The sequence below is a fragment of the Mus caroli genome, unplaced genomic scaffold (genome assembly GCF_978045245.1).
Source record: "Mus caroli unplaced genomic scaffold, Mus_caroli_1 scaffold_9, whole genome shotgun sequence".
In the NCBI taxonomy this organism is placed as follows: Eukaryota; Metazoa; Chordata; class Mammalia; order Rodentia; family Muridae; genus Mus; species Mus caroli.
The window spans coordinates 56,875,452-56,900,598 of NW_028227264.1; the positions used below are offsets into that span (position 1 = coordinate 56,875,452).

The following is a 25,147-nucleotide window of genomic DNA, read 5'->3' on the forward strand; positions in this document are numbered from 1 at the left end:
TGATGTTTAATTACGTGTATGTAAGCAGGCACAGTGGGTGGTGGTTACCTCAATGAATGTCTCTGAAGGCTGTCTTTTAGATCCCACCCACCCCCAAGAGCTCTAATTGAACATATCTAGTTGTCTCAATAAGACTGCTCTCAGTCGGCTCCAGAAGAAGTGAGACCTGGAACTTTCTGAGTCCCTACTGATAAATTGTGCTGGAGGCAGAAGCCAACCAGGCTACCTGTGACTAGACCAATTCTTGTTGTACTGATGCTCAAAGCAATCCTATCATATGGCAAGCAGGGATGGAGAGGAATTGACATGGAGCCAAAGTTTTCCTAAATTGGAGAAAAGACACACATAGGGAAATAAAAGGTATTTGGGCTGAGAGGAAAGTGGTACTTTTGGAAGAGAAAACCCCTGGCAACCAGGGAAGTTACGTTTTGGACAAAGAGGACCGTTGTTTAATAACCAAGTCTGCAAACAATCGGAAACTGCAGCTAACATTCTAGAAAGAACGAATGCAAAGGTAGTCCACAGGAAAGCTCCCACGGACCCAGATCTCAAGTTCTGGCTCGCTGTTCATGCAATGAAGACGGTGGCCCTGCCTAACCAGAACACCATCTGAACAGGCAAGGTGCTGCCCATCTCTCACCCCAGCTATTAGGGACCCGGAGGAGGGAAGCCTGTGAGTTTAAGGATTTACTAAGCTAAAAAGTGACTTCAAGTCAGTCTTTGGTTACTTACTGAGAGGGCTGGAAATATGTGATAGCAGACTTGCCTGGCATTGATTGCAAGGCTCTAGGTTCAAACCTCCCCACCTCCACCAGGGCAGAGAGACAAACAAGCAGACAAGGTCTTTTGGGGGAAATTCAACAAGCCATACACCATGACAAAACTAAAGCTGTACATTAGCAATGCATTTTAGAACAAGGATCACTTCATTCCTATTAACTTAGTGAGGTTCCATAAATTTCAGCTTAATACCGAAAAATAAAAATTTCAGTAATCTAAGGCTTTATCTTCAATACTGCAACCCGCCTATCTTCCCAGGACTTCCTAAAAGCATACTTTATTTACTATTACCCTATTCCAAACATGTCACCAGGTCAGAAGAGGTACATCTGGGTGTGTGGATAAGGAACGGTCCCAGATGTCTCCTCTAATGAGAATATACATCTTGTCTTCAGACTCACTAAGACAGGGAAATTGCCAACAAGGAAGTTCCGAGGAGAGCGCCACCCTGTTGAGTTTTCCCTCTTGCACCCCACAGGATTCAGGGGTGCATGCGTCTTTCCCCTCACCTTTGAACGCTTGTGTGTGTGCGTTTCCCATTTCTCTCTGGGGACTGCTGCGGTGGTGGGGAGGTCTGTGGCCTCCAAGGGGGTTAGGTTGGCATTTGATGCTGGGGAGGTGTGGCATTTGGCACAGGAAAAGAGGGAAGCAGGGATTTTATACATCACAGAGGAAACCCAAGATGGAGACCTTTCATGTCCAAAGACCCCCTCCCCTGCTTCAGGCCCCTTTGCCTCACTGTTTCCCTTCTAGAACAGACCCTGCAGGCAAAGATGCATTTCCTGCAAACTGGAAAAACCAGGTCCTCTCAACCTCAAGTCAGTGCTAATTAAATTCAGTTATAAAATTCACATCCAATTTCCTTATCTTTGAGTGACATCTTCTACCTCCCAACAGTGGCTCTTAATATGCACCATGAAAACACTTGACATCATTCTCTCCTCCAATCTCCTGCACTTTCTGCCCCCCCCCCCAGCTTCTGATAAGAAAGCCATTAGCACATTCAGGCATTTTGATCAAGGTAAACTTTGAAGCACTGCTCTCTTCTTTATTTGTCTCTCCCTCCCTTGTCCTGCCGAGGATTAAATTTAAAAAGCTAAAAGATTTCTTTACGTAGCATTTTACTAACTAGCCAAATTCTGATTTGTTGTTGTTAACTTTTAACACCAAGAATCCTCTTTGACTTGTAATAGTTTGAGATATGCATTCAGTAGCAATGACTTTAAACTTTGAATTTGGATCCTCTCTTGAGATGCTGGTCACGGGCATGGCACTGAGCCTGGCTTCCAGCCAGTCCCGAGTGCACTACTGACCTGCTTAGCCAGGAAGTGCGGAGGATAGATGCAGTTAGTGGGGTTTTCTCTTAGGTTTATTTTTATTTTTAGCCATGTGTATGTGTGTACATGTATGTATGCCACATATATGTGATGCAGCCAGGGGTGTACAGGTGCCATGGAGGAAGGTTGTAGAACCCTCTTGAGTTGCAGTTCTGGGTGGCTGTGAGCTGTCCAGTGTGGGTGTTGGGAGAATGTGTTCTTAACTGCTGAGCCATCTCTCCAGGCTCTGCCCAATGCATTTCTGACTGGGTATTTTTGGCTTTGGAAGGGCTTATCAGGCCATAGCCCCACTGTAGTGTAAGAAGCAGCTGTAGCTTTGAATCAGATAATCTGCAATGAATACATGGAGGTTGGGTGGAGATTTTAGTATTTACTACTGTTACTCCAGACCTTTGAGAAGTTCATTGCATTGGGCGAGCATGGAGCACAGAGCACGGAGCAAGGAGTGAAAGCTCGGTTACCTCAAGTGGACTGAGTAGCTCTGGACAGGAGAGTTGAGCTGACTGAGGGCACCCTCGGAAGCTTCTGGTAAGATCCGCATACCAAAGGCACTGGTGTCTACCACTTTGAGACAGCAACTGAGCTGCAGATGGAAGTTAACCCCTTTCCATCCAATAAAACTCCAAGAGCGCCCTCTCACATGCCTACAGTCCCCGTTCCCTGGAGAGACTTCAGCCCTTCGGTTGTTCTGATTAAAGATCGCTTATGCTCCGGAATCTGCATCTGTCTGTCTTTCTTTTCATCTTGCCTCCAGCAATCTCGACCTAACAGGGACACAGCCTGAGCCTTTTGCAGAATGGCCCCTTCTGGAACACAGAGCATGCCTTTAATCTGAAGTGTCCAAGGATCACAGGGCAGTTAAGCCGGGTCAGAGCAGGGAGTATGGGTCTCAGGCATGCAGCGGTGGCGTACTGAGATGCGGAGACGCGGCAGCTGGCTCCCAAGGAGAAAACCATTTCCGTTCTGAACACCAGGGATAACGGGGGTTCCAAGACACGGAATTTATGCAAATGACGGAGACCCTCTCAGCTCCTGAACACCGGGATACTTCGTTTGGTTTTCAGGGGCTCTGCGGGCTCCATGGGAAATATCGCTGGCGTGATGGACGCAAATTGTTAGCTCCGTGAGGGGTCCGTGGTAGCTGGGATGGGGGACCCACCCCGGGAGAGGCCCGCTGAGTGTGTGTAGACTGCTGTCCTCAGCTACGCAGACCAGTAAGAGAACAGTTCCACAATCAAGAAATCAAAGAGAAGGGGGAGGCAAAGAAAAAAAAAAAAAGGATTTGCCCCAGAAGGCCAGCCAATCTCATATGTCTGAGATCAAGTCTCTGTGATAACCACTGTGGGCTTGTATTTCAGAGACAAACAGAAGAGAGAGCGAGAATATCAAAGGCTAGAATTTTCTTTTACTTCAATGGTTTGTGTTTTCCCCGAGGCTGCTGTGAGAAGTATTGGGGAAAAGATGGTTTGAGGGCCTGTAGGCCGAGCAAACGGGGCCTGACGGGAAGGCTGCTGCTCTCCGTGTCTTTCAAGTCAGGGTTCCTGCTCCTCTCTCTTTCATCCTTCTTCTTCTTCTTTTTTTCTTTTCTTTTTATAATCAGGACGTTTACAACAGCCTGGTGTGCCTCAAGTGACTTCCTGATTTTTCTGCCCAGATGAGGTGGTTGTAAAACTTGAAACGAACAGGGTTATCTGTGCACGAGAGAGTGCCTCTTTGTAGAAGAATTTAGTACGAATTTGATCATTTAATTGCTTCAACCTTACTTCATAGCCCAGTTGCCCAACCCCAACCCCCCCACAGAGCTTCCAATAACACAATATGGAGTGGGGGGGGGGTCAGGAGATGGGGGTGGGGGTGGGGAGGCTAGATGGCGTGTTTCTGTTTGAAGGTTTCATAGGATTTTCTTTTTTTTTTTTTCTTCAAAAAGCAAAGTAAGAATTCAGCAAGATAAAATGTCTCTTCGTGTAACAATGTTATTGTGAACAGGGACTTCGACTTCACAGAGACAAAAGATAGAAAAACCTAGAGATTAGAAAGTCTAAGTCTCCTGCCAACTCCAGCTTTGTGGAGACAGAGAGTCCCACCCAGCCGCCAATCCAGGAGCAGAGCTGCTCAGAGCAGGGGACCCCTGCAGTCTCCAGGGATGCAGCATAATGAAGGGTGAACATGGCACTAAGCAAGGACTGTCAGGGCATCCAGCACTGTCCTCAAAGCCCCCAGTGTGGTACCATGGCAGTGCTTGACAGAAGCAGCATCCTAAGGGAGGGTGGGGGACATTTACCTTACTCTCACTGGTGGGAAGACTTTGGGTGTGCAAGGAGTTGCTGCAGCATCATCTGGGAGCTAGGACTGCAGAGTGGCAGGGCCTAGAACCATGCCATCCGCATCTGCCTCTAAGTTACATTTTCCGATGGCTCAGGCGTGCAATAAAACTTGTGCTACAATGGTCAGGAGCACCCATCTCTAAGCCTTCTACTTTTCTGTTTTTATCTTCTTTCTCCCCTCTTCTCCTCTATCTTTTCCTCCTTTCTTCTTTGCACTATGCATCCCTAACAGATTGAGCACTCGAGCGCGCGCGCGCGCGCGCGCGCGCACACACACACACACACACACACACACACACACACGGATCCAGACAAAACTGTAGAAATGGAGGGTGGCTTTATGGTCATGTTTCATTGTATAAATGATGAAATTATCAAAAATTAAAACAAACAAACGAACAAACACCCCCTAAGCCTGAATCCAAGCAAACAAAACCCCCTCCCAGCATGTGCATATAAGACCCCGGGAGGGAAAGAGGTTCTCTTGGGACCTACATCTGCCTGAGATGATGGAACCTCTGGGTGAGTGCATGCCTTAGCTTTACTATAGACTAACTATTGGCCAAAGCCCAGTCCCTATGGGATTATATTAGCATGCAGATTTTGGCTTTGTGAAAAAAGACAACTAGGACTATTGTAAGGTCATTGCCCTGTAGGACCTGCCCGTCACTGCTCAGTGCTCCTGAAGTAGCATATCAAGTTATGCACTCCCTCAAGTGCCCTAGCACACACTGTCTTAGTCAGGGTTTCTATTCCTGCACAAACATCAGCACCAAGAAGCAAGTTGGGGAGGAAAGGGTTTACATTGCTGTTCATCACCAAAGGAAGTCAGGACTGGAACTCAAGCAGGTCAGGAAGCAGGAGCTGATGCAGAAGCCATGGAGGGATGTTCTTTACTGGCTTGCTTTCCCTGGCTTGCTCAGCTTGCTCTCTTATAGAACTCAAGACTGCGAGCCCAGAGATGGTCCCACCCACAGGGGCCTTTCCCCCTTGATCACTAATTGAGAAAATACCTTACAGCTGGATCTCATGGAGGCACTTCCCCAACTGAAGCTCCTTTCTCTGTGATAACTCCAGCTTGTGTCAAGTTGACACATAATTAGCCAGTACACATACACAGTTCCCAGATGACTATTGCCTTTGGCTTATTAAAAACCAGATTTGAGCCGGGAAATGGCTGCACAAGCCTCTAACTCCAGCACTTGGGAGGCAGAGGCGGGCAGATCTCTGAATTCGAGGCCAGCCTCGTCTACTGAGTGAATTCCAGGACAGCCAGGGCTATACAAAAAAAAAAACCAAACAAACAAACAAAAAAACCAAAAAAAAAAAAAAAAAAAACCCAAACCAAACCAAAGCAAACTAAAACAAAGCCAAACCCCCCAAACAAACAAACAAACCCTTTCGAAAACGAAATCAGGAGGCTGTGATGGCTTCCCAGTGCCCTCAGGCAGGACAAGGCCTGTGTTAGTTCTTCATGATCTCTTCTTCTGCCTTTTCCTTCCTCAAAGGAAGCCTCAGCCATACTCCCCACACATATTTTGTCAGTTCTTTGATTCTGTCTTTCTCAGTTGTTTGAGAATTGCTCATCTCTCCTTGGTTGTGTTTTTCCTGTGGAATTTTATGTCCATGCTTGAATACAGACAGCTCTCTCTCCCACAGTTCAGGGATCCCGCACTTTGGGTGTTTGCTATCTGTTAATTAAGCCAGACACCAGAGACCTAACTAGCCTGGGAATGTGATTGTGAGGTAGAGTTGAGCTGGGCTTTCTGTGGCTTCTGCTACAGGGAATGGAGAGGGTTTGATGCTAAGGGACTAACTCTCAGGGCCAGGCCGGGATGGGGTTACAGCGTCTCCCTCATTGCTCAGCATTTTTGTTCGTAAAGGGTGGAGGTTATCTTTGTATTGCTGCACCCTCCGTGGACATCTAGGAACTTATAGTAAATAAATATTTAAAATCTCAGTTCAGAGTTTCTACCTACCCTTGACCATTTATGTCTCAGATGAAGGGCATACATAGTCTATATATTTTTAAATATGCCTTAGGCAGCACAAGAGCTGGGCAGTTGTCTACCCTCCGTGCTGATAGAACCTACCTTCCTAACCCTAGTTATTATTTCTTATGTTTCATCTGGGCTGTTTTTAGCTCCAATTGGACAGCCCACGTGGCCACGTTTTTATGGCTCAGTTAACCCATGTTGGCTCTCCCTTCTCCTCTCCTATACATTCTTCTATCCCATGGCAACTGTTTCTTTCCCCCTCTTCCAAGTCTGTGAAAACTCAACCTCGCCTGTATTTCTTTTGCCCAGCTATGGGCTGTTGGCATCTTTATTCAGCCCACTACAGAAACTCAGTCTGCAAACTGTCATCCTGGAAGCACCAAGTAGGAGTTGGTCAGAAATGGACATTTCAGATTTTTCCCGCCAAGCCTGCAGTGCCGATATCTGCACTGTGCCAAGAGTCCAGGTTTAATCCGTGAGCACATTCAAGTCGGAAGCTTAGGCTGCCAAGTTCACCTGTGATGGTATCTAGGAGGGAGGTATGTCAAGGTGGGAGGCAGAATTTTACTGTCACTTCTCCTAGTTTTGCATTTCTATTACAGCGTGGCCAAAAGCAAGTTGGGGAGGAAAGAGTTTATTTGGCTTTATAATTCCAGACTACTACTGTTCATCATCAAAGGAAGTCAGGACAGGAACTCAGACAAGGGCCGGGCCCTCCCCCATCAACCACGAATTCAGAAAAAGCCTTACATCGGGATCTTATGGTGGCAATTTCTCAATTAAGGTTTCCTCCTTTCAGATGACTCTAGGGGAAAACATCTATTTCTAAAGGATCCTCGGATTTTCTAGAAGAGAGCTAGACCCAAAGCGAGAACTGAGTAGGTGTCTAATAGGCAGATGTAGCCAGATGGGGAGAGACAAACTGAGATTTAAACTAAGTACTTTGACACTGCCTAACTCCTCCTTCTAGATTGTAGTGAGATACTTCTCAGAAATGAGACAATGAGCAGAAGGGGCCATGCGCACTCCATAGTCAGAGGGTTCCATGGCTTTCAGTTAGCTCTCTCTCTCTCTGTCCCACGGCTCAACATCCATGTTGTACTGACACTTTGGGTAGCCTGTGGGGAAACTCATGGGCAGGGACTCAGGGTGACCAGCCAATAATAGCCACGTGGCTCCAGCTTGCTGGCTGTGGATCTTTAGCCCCGGCTCAGTCTTCAGCTACAGATGCTGGCTGCAACCTCAGAAGGGCTCTGTGCCAGAACCACCATCCAGACCGCTCCCCGTTCCTGGCCCTCAAAGGAAGGCCTGTGAGAAAGTCACAATGCTGTCCTAAGCCGCTACATGTTAGGACCATTTATCACAACCACAGATGACTAAGACACCTCCTAGTCCTCTGCCATTTCAGCTACACCCCTGGGGGAGAGTCATCACATGGCACCCACTTATACGCTACAGAATTTCAGCTGGCATTTTGGCCCCTTGCTGGAGAAGTTAATAATGATTTAGCCAAGACAGTGACTATGGATAAAAACATAGACAGGCACAGTGCAGGTCCCAGCACACAGTCAGGCAGCCATGCTGTGGTCCCCACTTCTCTTAGCCCTGCAGGCATCCAATCAGCCCTTCTGGCTGGCTCTTGTGCTGACATTCAGCCACTGCCCTCTCTAATCCTGCCAACTGTGAGAGCCCAGGGGCAGAGTAGGCTCAGAACTGTGTGCAACCTTAGGCTGGGGTAGGATACTTCGCCTGCTGCCAAGCACTGGCAAAACCACTGTCCATCTAGCCAAGCTCGCCGGGGTTTCCCCACTCTGCTTGCCTTGGCTGCGATTGTATTGCTGCATTGCGCTGCAGCGCAAATGTATCTGACTAATTTGAACATAAAAACAAACCACCTTTACCTGATATGTTAGTCACCAAACAATGGCCCAGAAAATAGATGGGACTCTGAGACTAAGGGCTAGGGACCTCCTCTCCTCTCCTCTCCTCTCCTCTCCTCTCCTCTCCTCTCCTCTCCTCTCCTCTCCTCCCCTCTCCTCCCCTCCCCTCCCCTTCCACCCCCTTCCCTCCCCTCCCCTTCTTTCCCCTAGGCCTTATACACACTAAGAAACTAGGGTCTTAATGCTGCTAAGCAAACTTTCTGTCACTGACCTATGTCCCTAGCCTGCTTTTCTAGTTTTTATTTTGATGCGGGGTCTTGCTATGTTGCCAAGGCTATATATAGTCCAGGCTGGCCTTGAACTTCTTGCCCTCCTGTTTCAGGTCCTGTGCAGCTGGGGTTGCAGGTCTGTGCTGCTCTCCTTGCTGGATATTTGACTGTGTTTGTCCTTTTCTCTTGTGGATGGCTAGACTCCTTCATTTGCTTTCTTGAGTTTTCTTTTGACTCTCTGAGCTGTGCAGACCAAGGTTTGGCAATCTGGGAACCACATCCTGGGTTTCCTATAAAGCCAGCTCACCAAATATTTAGTAAACCATCTTCTACATCATGTTGAAATAGAAGTTAGCAATTCCTTTCAGAGGTGGTCAGGGACAGGAGGGAGGTGCTGAGCCCAGGCCCAGAGATCTGGGCTTCACCAGCCTCAGCAGCCTCAATGAAATGTCTTATCCTAAGCCTGAACCAAGGTTGCTCTGGGGAAGTCTTCGCTTCAAATATAACCCCCAGAACTCCTCATGCTTCCTTTCCTGGTGCTACGGGCACAGAATGAAGGATGTCCTTTCGGGAGGGCGGGGGCAGTGTGATGGAGTGTCCACACCCAGCTATGTCTGAGCCGCAGGTTCTATGTCCTGATAAGAATGTATCATGCAGACTCTTGAAGACCCTGTAACACTCCATCACGCTGGCTTCTGATTTTGTATAAATAACAACTTGTGCTGGGACTCTTGGTATACATGGCATTGTCAGCTCAAGTTCTCGCCGCTAGGAGCATGAACAGCAGAAGGAAGCATCCCCTGCTCATACTCTTCCTACTTTCTAAACTGGCTTCTGTGTCAGGGACTATGGGACCCTTTACCAATGCTACTGTAATCCTTTTACCATGAAAACCAGATTCCTCGTTTACAAATGGAGGCACTGGCCTCCCCAAGGAGAAGGACTTGACTAGGCCGTGTCAATGCTAGAGCCAAGCTTTTCCCACTCTCTGAGCCTGCCTCCAGGCTCTGGCCTTTCTGAGGATCGCAGGGGGCTCTGGAGGAGAGTTAGGATGCAGAGGCGGTACCCAGTTTTCCCTGATACCATCCAGACAGCAGTTCTGTTGGCTCCCTTAGCGTTGCCTTTTCACCAGGTGCCCCGAGTACTAACTGGGCGAGCACAGCAAGGCCCAGGGGCCCACGGGTAGCCAGTGATGGTGCAGTGGAGTTGCTTCCAGTATGAGCATGTGGAGGCGGGGATGGTGGAGCAGGAGGACAGTCGATCTGAATTATGGAGTAAGTTTCTGCTGGCCGCCACTCTCCGGCCCTCGGGTTCCCACAGACACCTTCTATCTGCAGATTACAACTAGAAGCCAGAGGGGGCCTATCTGGTAGGTTAGTCTCCTTTGCTTAGGATTTGGGGACAACGGGTTGAGAGATATATGAAAATGTATGAGCACAGGGTGGCCAGACCTGTGACTTCTGTACATGGCATGTGGCATGCACTCCTGGACCTCAGGGAAGCAGAAGGTTTTAGGAGGAAGGAAGATCATCCATTTCCCATCCCAGCATGAGAAGCAGGACAGCGCATGTCACATCTAACCACGTGCCTTGTCAGCTTCTGCAGAACACGATGACAGGGGCAGGTCAGTATGGTGCTCTCGGCAGTGACTCCAGGAGCCCACGGTTCCTTCACCTCGGTACAAAGTGATGTCTTCTCATTTGCATTCACTGAGTCCAGATAGCTCTATAGTGGGAGGATCCTAGGGAGGACCAGAGCCCAGAGAGAGAGAGAGAGAGAGAGAGAGAGAGAGAGAGAGAGAGAGAGAGAGAGAGAGCTCTGCAGGGAAGAGGAGACCTTTCCCCTCTACCTCAGTGGAGCAAACTGTGGCAGATTAATGAATATTCACCGAGTGAGTTCTAGGCCACGCACACGTGCATGAGCACACACACACACACACACACACACACACACACACACACGTACACACATAGTGGTCTCTATGTCACATTGTTTGTATGAAAGTTTGTTATGATTGTGCACATGTGTGAGTGTGTGTGTATGAGTGATTGTGTGCATGTGCAAATGTGTGATTGCAAGTGTGTATGTGTGTGTGTTTGTTTAAGTGTGTGAATATGCTAGAAGCCATTAAATGAGCAATGCTGTGGGTTAAAATGAGTTGGTGTGAGACCCGTTACCTTACATAGACCAGGCCTGGGAGAGATGCTGTTTAGTTTGTGAGTCACCTGGGACAGAGGGGTCCTCATTGGGGAATTACTTTCATTGGATTGGCCTGTGGGCACGTCTGCAGGGACTCTTCCTTAATTAACAATTGAAGTTGGAGGGCCCAGCTCGCTGTGGGCAGTGCCACCCCTGGTGACCTTGGGTTGTATGAAGAAGGCTGAATGAGCCACAGGAGGCAGGCACCAAGGTCTTTCCTCGGTCAACAGCATCACTCCCCCATGGCTCCCGCCTCTGCTCTTGCCTGGGTTCCTTCCCTGACTTCCCCAGTGATGGACTGTGCCCGGGGTGTATAAGGGAATGACCCCTTCCTTCCCATGTTGGTTTTGCTCAGTGTTTTAATCACAGCAACAGTCTAGAAGAGGAGAGCTTCCCTGAGAGGATGTTGTATTGACAGAGTCCAGAAGCAGTGTGTGCAAAACAAGACAGGATGGGCAGTTACCCGAAGTGACAGAAGGAGTGCCAGGCAGGTAGATGTGCCTGGGTATCCCTGGTAGGTAGGTGGCTCTGTCAACAACATGCTCTGTGGCCACTCAGTGAAGCTATCCCTTAACTCCGGGACCCTGGTAGCATTCTGGGTTCCAGCCATATGGATGATTGTTTCCAGGAAATCAGACACCTCAGGTACACTTGACCATGGAGAAACCACAGCCTGGAGCTGCTGAGCCCTCTTGACTCTTAAACTCAGCCTGAGTGTGTGTGGTCTTGGAGGACACAAAGCATGTTGTGTCTTGTTAAGGGGTGTGCCTCCTTCTAGAGTTTAGATCTGTTATATGCCCCAACAGCCCCTAGATTGGCATAATTGGGAGATGGTAGAACACTTAGGAGTGGGCCAGGTGGGAGGTCTCCAGCAGTGAGGTACCCCAATCTCTTCCTCTTTCCCCTCTGGCAGGTGAGCAGTCCTCTCCAACACACGACTCCAGCTTGGTGTGTTGCCTCCCTGATGGCGAACAAAGCCCCTTTTTTTCTTTTGTGTGACTACGGATGAGGACCTTTAAAGCTGTGAGCGAAATACACCTTTCCTTTCCATAAATTATCTCTGACATTTAGAACCTGGCTAACGCACCCACCTCATTTCACTTAAACGCCTTGGCATCCTCTCTTAGGGACCTGTCTCTCACATCTTTGCCCAAGCACACCACCACCAGCAGGACATCCCCAGCTTGACTTTGGAGATAAGGCAGGTACTGAGGCGTAGGCAGTCCTGGATCTGGTGTGATTTTAGTACTGGTGTTTGAGAACATGGCCACCTGCATCTGCTTTCTGCCTTGGGAGGGTACTGAAGTACAAGCTTCCACTTTGTGCATGGGTGTCCTGCATCCTCTAGCCCCGAACAACATTCTTGCAGGTTTGGGCAGCCAATAGAGTGGCTGCTGATGCATCCTCCTGGGAGCCCAGGGTACTTAGGACTGTAGACATCCGTGTAAGGACAAATTTCCCCTGCAGCCAAGTGGGTATGTCACAGACCTCCATTTCAGTTCAACCTGTAGCACCCCACTTCCCAGCCTGCAGTGGAACAAGCCGAAGTCTGTGTCCCTGGGCTAAGATCCTGTCCCTCACTGGTAGAGAGCTCTTGGGTCTATCACCTCACTTCTAGGAGCCTTCCTTTTCTGTGTAGGGGATGAGGGAACTGACCAGACACTAGAGATGCACACATCAGTCACACAGGGCCAGACACAGCTAACACTGCTCAGGTTTCTTCTCATGAGCTTGCATCTTTGCCAGTCTGGGAATCCTACCTCTTCCATAACAAGTAGGGTCAGGTCTTTTATTTCTTTCAGGTTTCACCAAATTTTGAGCAAGCTTGGAGCTCATCGTTCTTCAGCAAAAGAAGGAGCCTCAGTCCCCCAAAATGCTTAGGATTGTGTCTTGATTAGGCCACCAGGGTGGACAAGAAAGATGGCCACCTAAACACCGTATTAAGCCCTCAACTCTGGAGCCATATCCCAAGACCATGCTAATGAGAATCTAAGAAGGCCATGGAACCCTAAGATCTTTGCTGGATGTGAGGACATGTGATAACTGAGCCTGAGTCTCCGGAGGCCTCTGTTTTTTTTTTTTTTGGTTTAAGAGTTGCTGAGGAACAAGAACAGGTCCTCAGAGAGCAGAGCCTTTGTCACTGTCTGGATTCTGCTTATTCTGTAAACACAAGGAGGGGCCCAACATTCTACTGTTCCCAGTTTTGCAATCTTCACAAATTAAATATTTGCCTTCAAAAGCAACAACTGCGATAGCATCAGGGTAATATTCTAAAGCACCGTTTCCTCGCCCGCCAAGTGCAGAAGGTAAGGCAGCGAGCTGTGGGTGGTCTGTTTGGATAATGGTTTTCATGTGGAAACCTCAAATTGGAAACTAACTGGCAGGCATTCTGGAGAAAGTGAGGGTGTCCTGAAAGTGAGGTCTCAGGCCTGACTTGACCCGAAGGCCTCTCAACTGAGTAAAGTTCCTCTGCCTGCTCTCCTGCCTGGTTAATGGGGAGTAATCGTTTAGTGACTCCAGGAGGTGACCAAGATGCTTTGGGGGGGCCAATGGGGACAAGTGCTAAAACTCAAAGGGTTTTCACTGAGTGGATATCAATACTTATTGGAAAATTGACTTTCTCAGAGTAAGCCCACCAGCAGCCGGAAAGCAAGCAAGGCACAGTTAGGCCAAAGGTCAGCCTCTGAAGTCCTGTCCTTGGCCATACTTCCAGAGAGTCAGGCTGTCTGCTAAGGAAGGCATGCTAGCCATGATGCCAGGGTGTGCTTCTCCTCGGCAGAGAGACTATCTGCTGAGGAGAGTGAGACAAGCCATGTGGATTTCCTTCCCTTACCAATGGGCAGGAGGCTTTAGAAACAGCACTTGGGCTCTTTTAAAGGCCATCTTTAAGAAAAAAAATCTTTACAAAATTCTTTACTTCAAAATGTAGAGGAGAAAATTTTCTTTTTGATACCTCCTTTGAGTCCAATCCATAGAAGACCATGATTTTTGGACACATCAGGCATTGGTCATGTGTTGAGTCATGGCAGGTTCTAGATGCACCTTCTGAATGGAGATAAATATATATATATATATATATATATATATATATACACACATACATATATATATGTATGTATATGTATGTATGTATATATATATATATGGCTCCTCTTTCTCAGTCCTCTGCAGCGTCTGTTATGATCCCTGTAGAATTGGTCTCTGCCAAATCAACAACAGTTGTCCCATTGACTCTACTTCTTATTGCTGTTGTTGTTTTGATAGAATCTCACTATGTAGACCAGGCTAGCCTAGAAACCACTTTATAGACCAGGCTGGCCTGGAAATCACAGAGATCAGTCTGCCTCTGCCTCCTGAGTGTTGGGATTAAAATATGTGCCACCACACCTCATGGACTCTACTTTTATTTCTTCAAACCTACGTTTTACTCAATATTTCTTAATTGTGACTTGGTTGTCTGGTCATCAGTTAAATTTCCTAATGATTTACATTTTCACAATCCTCATTTTGAAAGGGGTTGGGTCTATGGAACACCAGGTCCGTGCCTTTGTTCTGTTTGTTTTATGCAGTCTTGAAACAGAGCTAGTGAACTTGACATTTGTTATGTTCATTCCTATGCTTATTATATGACATTCATTATATTACTCCTCCAATGCCTTTAGCCCTTTATCATCTGAACATGTGGGACTAGGGAGCTTGGCAAGTAATATCCAGGCTTTATAGCACAACAGAGATTTAGACAATTTCTTTAAAGTTATTTTTTAACTTAGCCTAATTTTCAGTTAGCATAAGATAACGCATGGCATTTGCATGCATGCATGCATGTATACATACATACATACACACACACACATACACACATGTCATTCTTTGTTCTGTATGAATCCCGTCCTTTCCCCCCAATAATCCCTGCTTCTGCCATCGTGCCACATGTCTGAACTGGCACAGCCACTGTGAACGGTTTGGTGAGGGGTTCCCACAAAATTAGGAACAAAAGTGCCCAATAACCAGCTCACCATGGAGCTTTTAAGAGAAGAGATTTGGTCTAATTGTCACCTTTATAAGAGTTGCTGTGATCATGGTGTCTCTTCACAGTATCAGAAACCCTAACTAAAGACATTCTCTAAATACTCACTGAATGGATGGCTCACCCCTCCAAACCCCAGGACAAAGCTGTCTCCTTGCTTTGATTGGACAGGGCTAACCACTCTGAGTAAGTCCTTGTGACACTCAAGTGGACAAGTATTGGAAATTAAATATAGCAAGGTCTCATTTATTTGTATTCACAGAAGCCAAGGAACTGGGATGCTTGAACCCCAATCTATTTTGAATTTTTCTCGTAGTTATTGATCATACTATGGCAATCTGCATTTACCTATAACTGATGCCTTTTCTCTTGAACTATTAAAAGCTCAAAATTCTCTAATCTTTCTTCAGTGACCAAGCCGTTTTCACAATGGCTCACCAAGTTCAGAACTTCAGTGGTTTCTTGGGCCTCCATGTGATCAGGACAGGATGTGAGAGGAAGTGTGTGATGGATGGGGGTAGGGGGATGTCATTACCGTGGCAACTAAAAATGTATGAAGCTGGGAGTTGCTCACTCCAGCACTGGTGGTTGGCATTGCTGGTCTCCTCCCAGGCAGAAGACGAAAGCTCTCGTCCCAGCCCAAATCCCAGTTACAAGTTCCATGTTCATCCCGATGCTTCTCCATGCTGAGCTCAGTCCAACACAGTAATTAGTGTTCTCGTGGTCACTATTAGCTATGTGGCTTCAGGCAAGTCCAAGGACTTCTCTGATCCTCAGACCCATAGAAAATGTGGAGGACATGCAGAAAACTGCTAATGTGTGAGAGCGCTCATGTGTGCAAGTGCACGAAGGCCAGAGGCCAATGCGGTTCTCTATTTACTAAAGCCACCCCCCACCCCCAGCCCCCCACCCTCGGCTCCTTGCTGAATCCAGAGCTCATTATTCAAGCAGTCTAGCTATTGCCCCAGAGACTCCCCTGCTTCCACTTCACCAGGCTTTCATCTGGGTCCTGGGGATCTGAAAGCTGGGCTTTGAGCTTGTGTAGCAAGCGAATTATCCACTCAAGCCATCTCCCCAGAACTCTTTGCTTAATTAAAAAAGAAAAAAAAATGATCCTGTAGATCAAATAAAAAGTCTTGCCTAAAATGTTCAAGTTTAAGGGCTGCCTGGTAGGTGAATGATGGAGGTGAATGGCTGGCGCTTTTGTTTCCTAATTGCTAAGTGAGTTTAATGTGGGCTAATTAATGATGCTATTGGTGAGTGGAATTAGCTAATGCAAAACCTAAAACAGCATCAAAGCACACAGGGAGGCAGGTGCCACCTAGGATAATTGAGGGAACAGAGGCCAGAGCGGAGCTGTTAAGGGTTGTGCACCAAGCTGCTGGGCAGGCCAGGGGAGGTAAGGGAAAACCAAGCCAGCCTAGGGCTGAGCCATTTAAGCAGTGGGGCTGGCCGCCAAAACGCCATCCTGTTTACAGCTCCCGTATTTGACTTTCAGATTTGCTTAAGTCTTTGAAGCTGGGTTCCTGGGCCTTTCCTTGAGAATAAATTCCATTCTTTAGAAACCACAGAACACACTCTCATGGTCCCAGAAAGGAATGTGAGCGACCTGGCTTCTGTATGACCCCTTGGGACCTAAGGGACCTTTCATTAGAAGATGCCCTAGAGTTAAAAGAATCAGCCTGGGTTTGTCCCCTATGGACAGTGGGTAGCAAATATGGGGTGGCCTCACGGTGGCAGCACTGAGCTGGATGTAAAGAGATCTCAGACGGATCGTCACAAATACAATGGCTCTCAAAAGACTCACAGAAAATAGAAACTATTATTTAACACTTCCCCACCCTTCCTTCATGTAACTTGCTGAGTTTCATGGCTGGGCAGCACAGCACACTGCAGACTGTCAACTGTCACCCTTTCCTACCTACTCTGGAGAACTATAGCTGGTCCCCACTGCTGGCCAGCATCCAGAAACAAGCGAATCACCGGCCAGGGATAAGATTCAAATTCAAAACTCAAAGTACAATTTCTATTGAATTGTACAATTGTCAATCATTTGTACAGTATTATAAAGAATCCCTGGGGGATCCCTTATGCATCTTTTCAGCAGACACCAAAACGAGACAATGACAGCAAGCCCCAAACAACGGAACAGACAGACAGTGACCAGAGAGAACAGACAGACAGACAGTGACCAGAGAGTACGTATACTACTTCAGTAAGTTTCTGTTTAGTTTTTCCTCCCAAAGAATGCAACCTAGGACAGCCTCCAACAACACCGTCATAAGTGGACAGAGGAATGAATGCTGAGAGGAGACCCCCCTCATCCTGCTGTCATCTCCAGGGAGGGTGCTTATGTGGGGGCGGTCTCTTGGGACACTTCCTAATGTTAAGTCCTCCTAAGCCACTCTCTCAAAACATATCTTTAAAGGTTTTACGCGATCATGACCTAGAATGTCTGTCGTACATAGGGACTTCTCTGTCTTTTCCCGTCCTTTATGCCCTCTTGACTCTTTGATACTTTGAACAAACCTCAGTGTCACTCTGCATATGAAGATGTCCCCAGGTGCCACTTCAAAACAGCAAGGTAGGGGCCCCAGAAGAAGTAAAGAAGAAGTTGGCCCTGCCACACTCCACTCTCTCTCTCTCTCTCTCTCTCTCTCTCTCTTTTTTCTCTCTCTCTCTCTCTCAATTGTAATTTCAGCCTTGAAAAGGGGGACTGTTTCCCACTCACTGACTGTCTAGCAACCTGACTGACCAGGGCTTTGGCCCTTGTCACCTCTCTTGCTTTAGCTGTCCCCTGGTGTTGTGGATACTCCAGCAGTGACCTCACCTGCTGCCCCATCTGCCCTGAGATCACACATTTTGTCTTGCAGGAGTTTCTTACCGTAAAGGCTGGAAAATCCAACTCTACTCTCTGCATGAGGCCCTTCTACCCCAGATACCTCGGAACACTAAAGGAACCTTTGGCTAGAAATGAAAACCTCAAGTGTCACAAAGACCTATCTAACACACTCCCTTCCTCTTCTCTGACAACATAGGACTATGACATTGGGTCTCAGACTTGATTGGAAGCCTGCCTAAATGGCCTCTTAGGACAATGAGCTACTCTGGGTAGAGGCAGGTGACGAATGCCACTAAAGTCCCAGGTGCCGCTTGCCTTCTTCTGTGAGCGAGTTGGAGAAACTCCGGTCCTCTCCCCAGACGGCAACACGTGTTTTAGTAGCACAAGTACTGTCTACGACGCACAGTTTGGCACTCTAACCAAAGCACACTCAACAGCGGAATGAGTTTTCTGATATTTTCTTCAAAACAAAGAAACAACCTCAAGCCTGTGAACTTGTAGCACAGACACACAAGTAATCAGTAACGCTTGTCCAAACGCAACCCAAAAATGACATGCATTTCAAAAATGTACCCGAGATCCTTCCTAGCCAAGGACACCTCGGTTTCGTCCACAGTTGAAGAATACGGAAAACCAGAAGTGAAGAACCAAAGTTTACCTGGTACCCGAATGAGGTTAGCTTTTCCCAGCAGAGGATGCGTCGACGGAGAAGGCGAGCAGGTAAGGGATGGGGGGCAGGCTTCACAGGCGTCCGTCGGTGTCCTCTCAAAAGCAGAGCTCCATAATCCTGGGGCCAGCCGGGTGACAGCGGCCAGGCACACCTCTGCTGCCAGCGCAACTAACTTTCTATTTTGAAGGGCTCCCGGGAACTCGCTCTTGACTGTTCCCGGTTTGGACTGCGAGTTTACAAACAGTCGAGCGGAGAGGCGGCCCCTCGCTTCAAACCCACCCGCGCCACCTAGAGGCCGCGCCAGGCATCGGCAGTGCAGGAGCCTGGGCACAGCCTCAGGCTCTGCCGCTGAATGCACCTGGCTCCAACAGGACTTCCTGCCCCTTAAGGGACAAGCTGGAATGTGTAAAAAGCATTGAGGTTTTTCCTTTTGGAGTGCGTGGGGGTCTTGCTTCTATCAAAACAAGTTGGGCCTATGGGCACAAGCATAATGAAAGATGAAATTTGCATTAAGTTATCATTAATCAGAACTTAAGCACAGCCCCCTTCCCCACAAGATGGTTATAGGTATGATGAATCCTGCTGTATCCATTCATGCTCCTTCATGCAGCCTGGAATACACTTGTACATATTTCCAACCTCTCTCCTGCTCACCACAGATTTGAGTCACCATTTTCTCCTCAGCATCGTCTCTCCATGTCATTCCAGGTAACTCGATATAGGCTCCAGACAACTTCAGATAAACATATCTAACTCTTGTAACTACAGTATGTGCCTCATATAAATACAGACTCTACCACGCCAGAGACGTGCACATACCTCACAGAGCTCTTGATAGCCCTATGTATCCTTTACATTTCCAGATAACTATATATGCTCCGATAACCTCATATACCCCATGTGATTTGATAGCAAGGAAACGTAAAATGCAGACCTTTCGGTATTGATCAATTCTCTTTCAGAAAATAAGTTTTCTGGAAAACACCCAGCCTTAAAAGAATGTAACAGCCTCATTCCTTTCTCCCTCAACCCCATGGTCCCCCGCCACAGTAAGGAGTGGAAACAACAGGTTGTTGTTGTTTTTGTCATTGTTGTTGTTGTTCTCCTCCTCCTCCTTCTCTTCCTTCTCCTCCTCTTCCTCCTCCTTCTTCTGCTTCTCCTCCTCTTCCTCCTTCTTTTCTTTCTTCTTCCTCCTCCTTCCTTCTCTTCCTCCTCCTCCTTCTTCTGCTTCTCCTCCTCTTCCTCCTTCTTTTCTTTCTTCTTCCTCCTCCTTCCTTCTCTTTCTCCTTCTTTCTCCTCATCTTCCTCCTCTTCTTCCTCCTCCTCTTCCTTACCTCTTTTCTTCATCTCCCGCCTCCTCTTCCACCTCTTTGTTTTTTGGAGACAGAGTTTCTCTGTGTAACATCCATAGCGACCCTGGAACTTGGCTTTTAGACCAGGCTGGTCTCTAACTCCCATAGACCTACCTGCCTCTGCCTCCCAGGAGCTGGGACTAAAGGCAATTGCTGGCAAGCCAGCCTAGGAGTGGAGCCTTCTATACACTCTGCTCCCTTCCTGTTCCCTCTGCCTTAGATACACTGGAGAAAGCAGGATGCTCAGTGGAGAGACAGATGGCAGAGTACAGGCTTAGGCCGAGGATCCTGAACTTAATGACTACCGCTGTGGGAAAGCACAATGCTTTTCTTAGCTTGCTGACCAGTGTGGACGGCTCATCCAGACAGTGCAGACGCCCTTGAGTGTTCAGGCGTGGTTAGCTACGTTTCCCAGGCTGAACCTACAGTGAGTTAGTAATAAATGGAAGTTTATTACATCGGGGAATCCAATGCAAACTACTGAGCTAGTCTTCCCTGTGGAGTGCACTTGTTATTTTGAGATGTGTATCTGAGGACATAGATTTAATTTTAGCTGTGTACTGGCTAGTTTTGTGTCAACTTGACACAGCTGGAGTTATCACAGAGAAAGGAGCTTCAGTTGAGGAAATGCCTCCATGAGATCTGGCTGTGGGGCATTTTCTCAATTAGTGATCAAGGGGGAAAGGCCCCATGTAGGTGGGACCATCTCTGGCCTGGTAGTCTTGGGTTCTATAAGAGAGCAGGCTGAGCAAGCCAGGGGAGGCAAGCCAGTAAAGAACATCCCTCCATGGCCTCTGCATCAGCTCTTGCTCCCTGACCTGTTTGAGTTCCAGTCCTGACTTCCTTTGGTGATGAACAGCAGCATGGAAGTGTAAGCCGAATAAACCCTTTCCTCCCTAACTTGCTTCTTGGTCATGATGTTTGTGCAGGAATAGAAACCCTGACTAAGACAAGCTGTAACTTTTATTTTCTACTGGACATTAAGTAATGCCTTTAAAATTATCAGAGTGTGAGACAGACAACATTGCTGCTGCCAAAAGACGGGAGAGGTGGAGGGAGAGAAGAATATGCACAAAATGATAAGAACTAGAAAGTAGAGCTAGCCTTCGCCATGCTATAGATGATCAATGTGAAGTCTCCACGGTTCTTTTACCCAAATCAGAATGTATGGACAAATTAATTCAACACATTGAGAAAATGAAGCCAGAGAAGTTATTGCTTATCTGAGTCATTTAGAAGCTTGGAATATTCATTGTTTTCTGTTTTGAATACTTTCTGGAAGATTGACATAAAAACAGCCATAGTTCTTCATCGTATGTGGAAATGAGGACATGAGTCAAGACTGTGGACCATGGTTGATCAAACAGTGCTGTGGAGAATGTGGTATAATTAAGAACATAGGCTTGATATAGATAACTTAGCCCAGGCTGGGCTGCCCTTTTCAGCACTTGCGTGCAGATTCATGGTAGGCTGTGAGGTACAGTATTGGAGGGGGTCCCAGAGCTTAGCTCTATCGCACCACCACATCACACCACATCACAGAGGCTATGGAGATTCACAAGACTCGATGATTAGAAAACATGCATCAGGTAAAAGAACAATGGCCAGCTAAAGAAGTGTCTTAGTTAGAGTTTCTACTGCTGTGAACAGACACCATGACCAAAGCAACTCTTATAAAGGACAACAGTTAACTGGGGCTGGCTTGCAGGTTCAGATGTTCAGTCCATTATCACCATGGCAGGAAGCACAGCAGTGTCTAGTCGGGCATGGCACTGGAGGAGCTGAGAGTTTTGTTTGTTTGTTTTGTTTTTTTGTTTATGGTTTTTTCAAGACAGGGTTTTTCTGTGTAGCCCTGGCTGTCCTGTAATTTACTTTGTAGACCAGGCTGGCCTAGAACTCAGAAATCTACCTGCCTCTGCCTCCCGAGTGCTGGGATTAAAGGTGTGTGCCACCACCTTCATCCAAAGAAAGCCAGGAACAGACTGTCCTCAGACAGCTAGAAGGAGGGTCTCAAAGCCCACCCCCACAGTGACATATTTCTTACAACAAGGCCACACCTCCTTATAGTGCCACTCCCTGGGCCAAGCATATTCAAACCACCATAGGAAGATACTCAGCAATGACCTCTGGGCCATCATACATATGTGTGTATGTGTGTTTGCATGTGTGTGGGACATGCAAACACACATACACACAGAGAGAGCTGAGACACATTCCGTCCCTCAGTATGTAAATTCTGTGTCTTAATTTCTAATCTCATGATTAATAAACAGGAAAGAAACCACTTGACCCTCACAGATTCCACAAAACAGCCTTCTACGCTAACATGCTCATTGCCCCATTCATGTAGCAAGCGCACACATTTACCCGACACTAGCACTTTTCCAGGGGCTCAGTGTATCCCGAGAAGATGAGAAAGACAGCCACACTGTGTCAGCCCTCACGGAACGTACGTTGGTTGGGAGGCAGAAAGTAATCAAGTCACCAAATGAGCCTGAAATGTACTTTCTGCTGGTAGCAGGTGAGGGTGGAGGACACCTGGCTTGTGTGTGTGTGTGTGTGTGTGTGTGTGTGTGTGTGTGTGTGTGTGTATTAGCCCACTGACAACAGCCTCCTAGTATTCAATCACTCTCTGAAAAGAAACATCAATTAAATACAGAAAAACACATATGCTGCCCTACGACACCCACTTGGCTTTATTTGCACACTTCAGAAAGCCAGCTTCTTGTTACCTACAAAGAGAGGTACATTTTAACATTCTTTAAAAAAAAAAGCTGTTGTTCAAGTCATGCAGTAGTATTGGAGAATTTAATAAACTTCTTACATGTCCAGGGTTGCTGCTTAGGAATATTTAGGAAGTTGTTCAGAATCAAGCAGTCCCAGCTATGTCTGTGGTACAGCTCAGGTGGCTTCCAATCTGTCCCAGAGCTGGGACCTTGTCTCTGATCTCAGAGGTTGGGGGGAAGAGGAAAGCAGGCACTCAGGACATGGTCCTGTTCCTCTGCTCTCCCAAGAAGACAAGTTTGTCATCAGCTCTGTTTATGGGATACACACCGGCTCTGCCCTCCTCAGCAAAGGGGTTAGCTAATCTTAAAGTGACAACTCAGACCAGCCTCTCACCCTTAATATAGCTCTGTAGGTAGAGGTGGAAGAAGACCATCTCAGGAACAGATACTGAAAATGCCAGAATTGAGTAGGTGGTGGAGAAGAAGCTGGTGAGCCGGAGAGGTGAAGGCTGAAGGTACCTGAATCCAGGGAGAGGAAAGACCAAGTAGACTATGAATATGCTCAGCACAAAGTCAAAGGACCACTCCAGGTAGGAAACAGTTGTTGGCGTCTAACTGATGCTGTATCCCACTGAAGAATGAGATTCTGTAAGAATGAGTTGTTTAAACTTCACCATGGTAACATCCTCTTGCCAAAGAAATAAAAGTCTGCCTTTCTCCTAACAGCCTACTTTAGCTCAGGCTGCTGTAACAAAAACACTGTGTGGTTTAAACAGCAAGCATTTGTTTATCACATTTATGGGGTCAGCTGGAAAAGCTGAAGTCAAGGTGTCCAGCTGATTTGGTGTCAGCTAAGGACTCACTTTGAGGTCCACAGATGGCTACTTTGTCACTGTGGCTTTTGGGGACAGAAGGGCTAGGCAGTGGACAAGGATTCCTTCTATAAAACATTATCCAATCAGGGCTATGTCTTTATTACTGAATCACTCTCCAAAGGCCTAACCCCCTAACCCTCTCCTTGCATGTTGTGATTGTCACACATGCACTTAGTGTGTGTGTGCATGGGCTGACAACAGCACTGTTCACTAGTCTAGGAGTCCTACATTATACTCTCCATATTGTTTGGGTCCAGAACACGAATGTCCACACTGGCTGGTACTTTGTGTAAATATCAGTGAGCCTCCCCGGGTTTGCACCCAGGAGGCTGAGGCAGGATGACTGCTTGAATTCTGGTTTGAGATGAAACTGGACATAACAAAATGCCATAAAAAGGGGAAGGGAAGCAGAGAGTGAGGAAGGAGAGAAAGTGAACAGGGGCAGAGGAGGGGAGAAAATAGAATGAAATGGAAAACTGGGCATGGTGGCACACGCCTTTAATCCCAGCACTCGGGAGGTAGAGGCAGGCAGATTTCTGAGTTCGAGGCCAGCCTGGTCAACAAAGTGAGTTCCAGGACAGCCAGGGCTATACAGAGAAACCCTGTTTCGAAAAACAAAACAAAACCAAACAAACAAACAAACAGAATGAAATGCAAGAGTAAGCCATAACTTATGTATTCCACTTTGTGGAGTGAGAACCTCCAGGCCAGCTACGTGAAGGGCCATGGCAGGTTCTCCCAGTGCCTTTGGTCCCGTCTACTGCCAGGGCCTGCATCATGTATGATATGCTCACCCCCACTGTGTGCATAGTCCAAGCATAGTCTAAGTTGGTTTTCACTGAGAGGGATCCCAGGAGCCTGGATGGTGCAGAAGTTCAAATATTAACTCTTCTTTCTATGACTTCTAATACTGACTTCGTTCAACAGTGAAAGTCATTTTTTTTTCTAATAAAGAGAATCACAGGTGTGTAGTGAAGTCTATTTTTGGTCTACCTCTGTGGGCACCTGACTCGCATATAAGACACATGTATACAGGTAAAAATGCCCATACTCATAAAAACAAGTGACTAAATCTAAACACATTTAAAACTCTATTTGTACTATACCAGAAAAATGAAGATGGGGAAGCTGGGGTTTAAAAAAATGTAATATTGATATATTCAGTCGGAAGCAAATATACTCACTCCTCTAATAGACAAGGCAGATTTCCAACATAAATCAGGGCTTTCAGGCAAGCTATTGAAGGCCACAGGAATCAGTATAGGATTGTTGATGGACCTAAAACAAGGTGATCCACAGAGGAAAGAGTTAAAAAAATATCCGTTATAGAGTTACACTTGATAAAATTAGGTAATGGATTTAAAAATCACATTTACTAGAACATTTTTGTAGATTATCTGTAAGGTAGAAGAATTCATCCACTTACAAAGTCTACTATGTTCTTGGTGGACAGTAATTACTTCTCATTCTTTATCTACCATAGATATGAAAATCATTGTCCAACCCCCCCAAAATCTGTGATCAGCACAAAGACTCATTGTTATGGCTTGTGAATTTTTTGTGTTTGAATACATGGTTCTTAAATGGTTGTGCTATTTTGGAAGGTCATTGTGTTTTGTGTGTCACCTTGACACAAGCTGGAGTTATCACAGAGAAAGGAGCCTCCCTTGAGAAGATGCCTCCATGAGATCCAGCTGTAAGGCATTTTCTCAATTAGTGACCAAGTAGGGAGGGCCCCTTGTCGGTGGTACCATCTCTTGGGTTCTATAAGAAAGCAAACTGAACAAGGAGGGGAAGCAAGCCAGTTAGTAACATTACGCCATGGCCTCTGCATCAGCTCCTGCTTCCTGACTTGCTTGAGTTCCAGTC

The 25,147-nt window shown here is 46.9% G+C and overlaps 1 protein-coding gene across 1 annotated transcript in view; it reads right to left on the reverse strand.

Annotated features, from left to right (window-relative positions):
* Window positions 1-18,523, reverse strand: part of Edar (ectodysplasin A receptor) — a 73,133-nt gene extending 54,610 nt beyond the window's left edge. The window contains exon 1 of the mRNA XM_029482305.2: window positions 18,314-18,523. The gene's annotated coding sequence lies outside the window, so the exon portion shown is untranslated. The remainder of the gene's footprint in view (window positions 1-18,313) is intronic.
* Window positions 18,524-25,147: the final 6,624 nt, after the last annotated feature.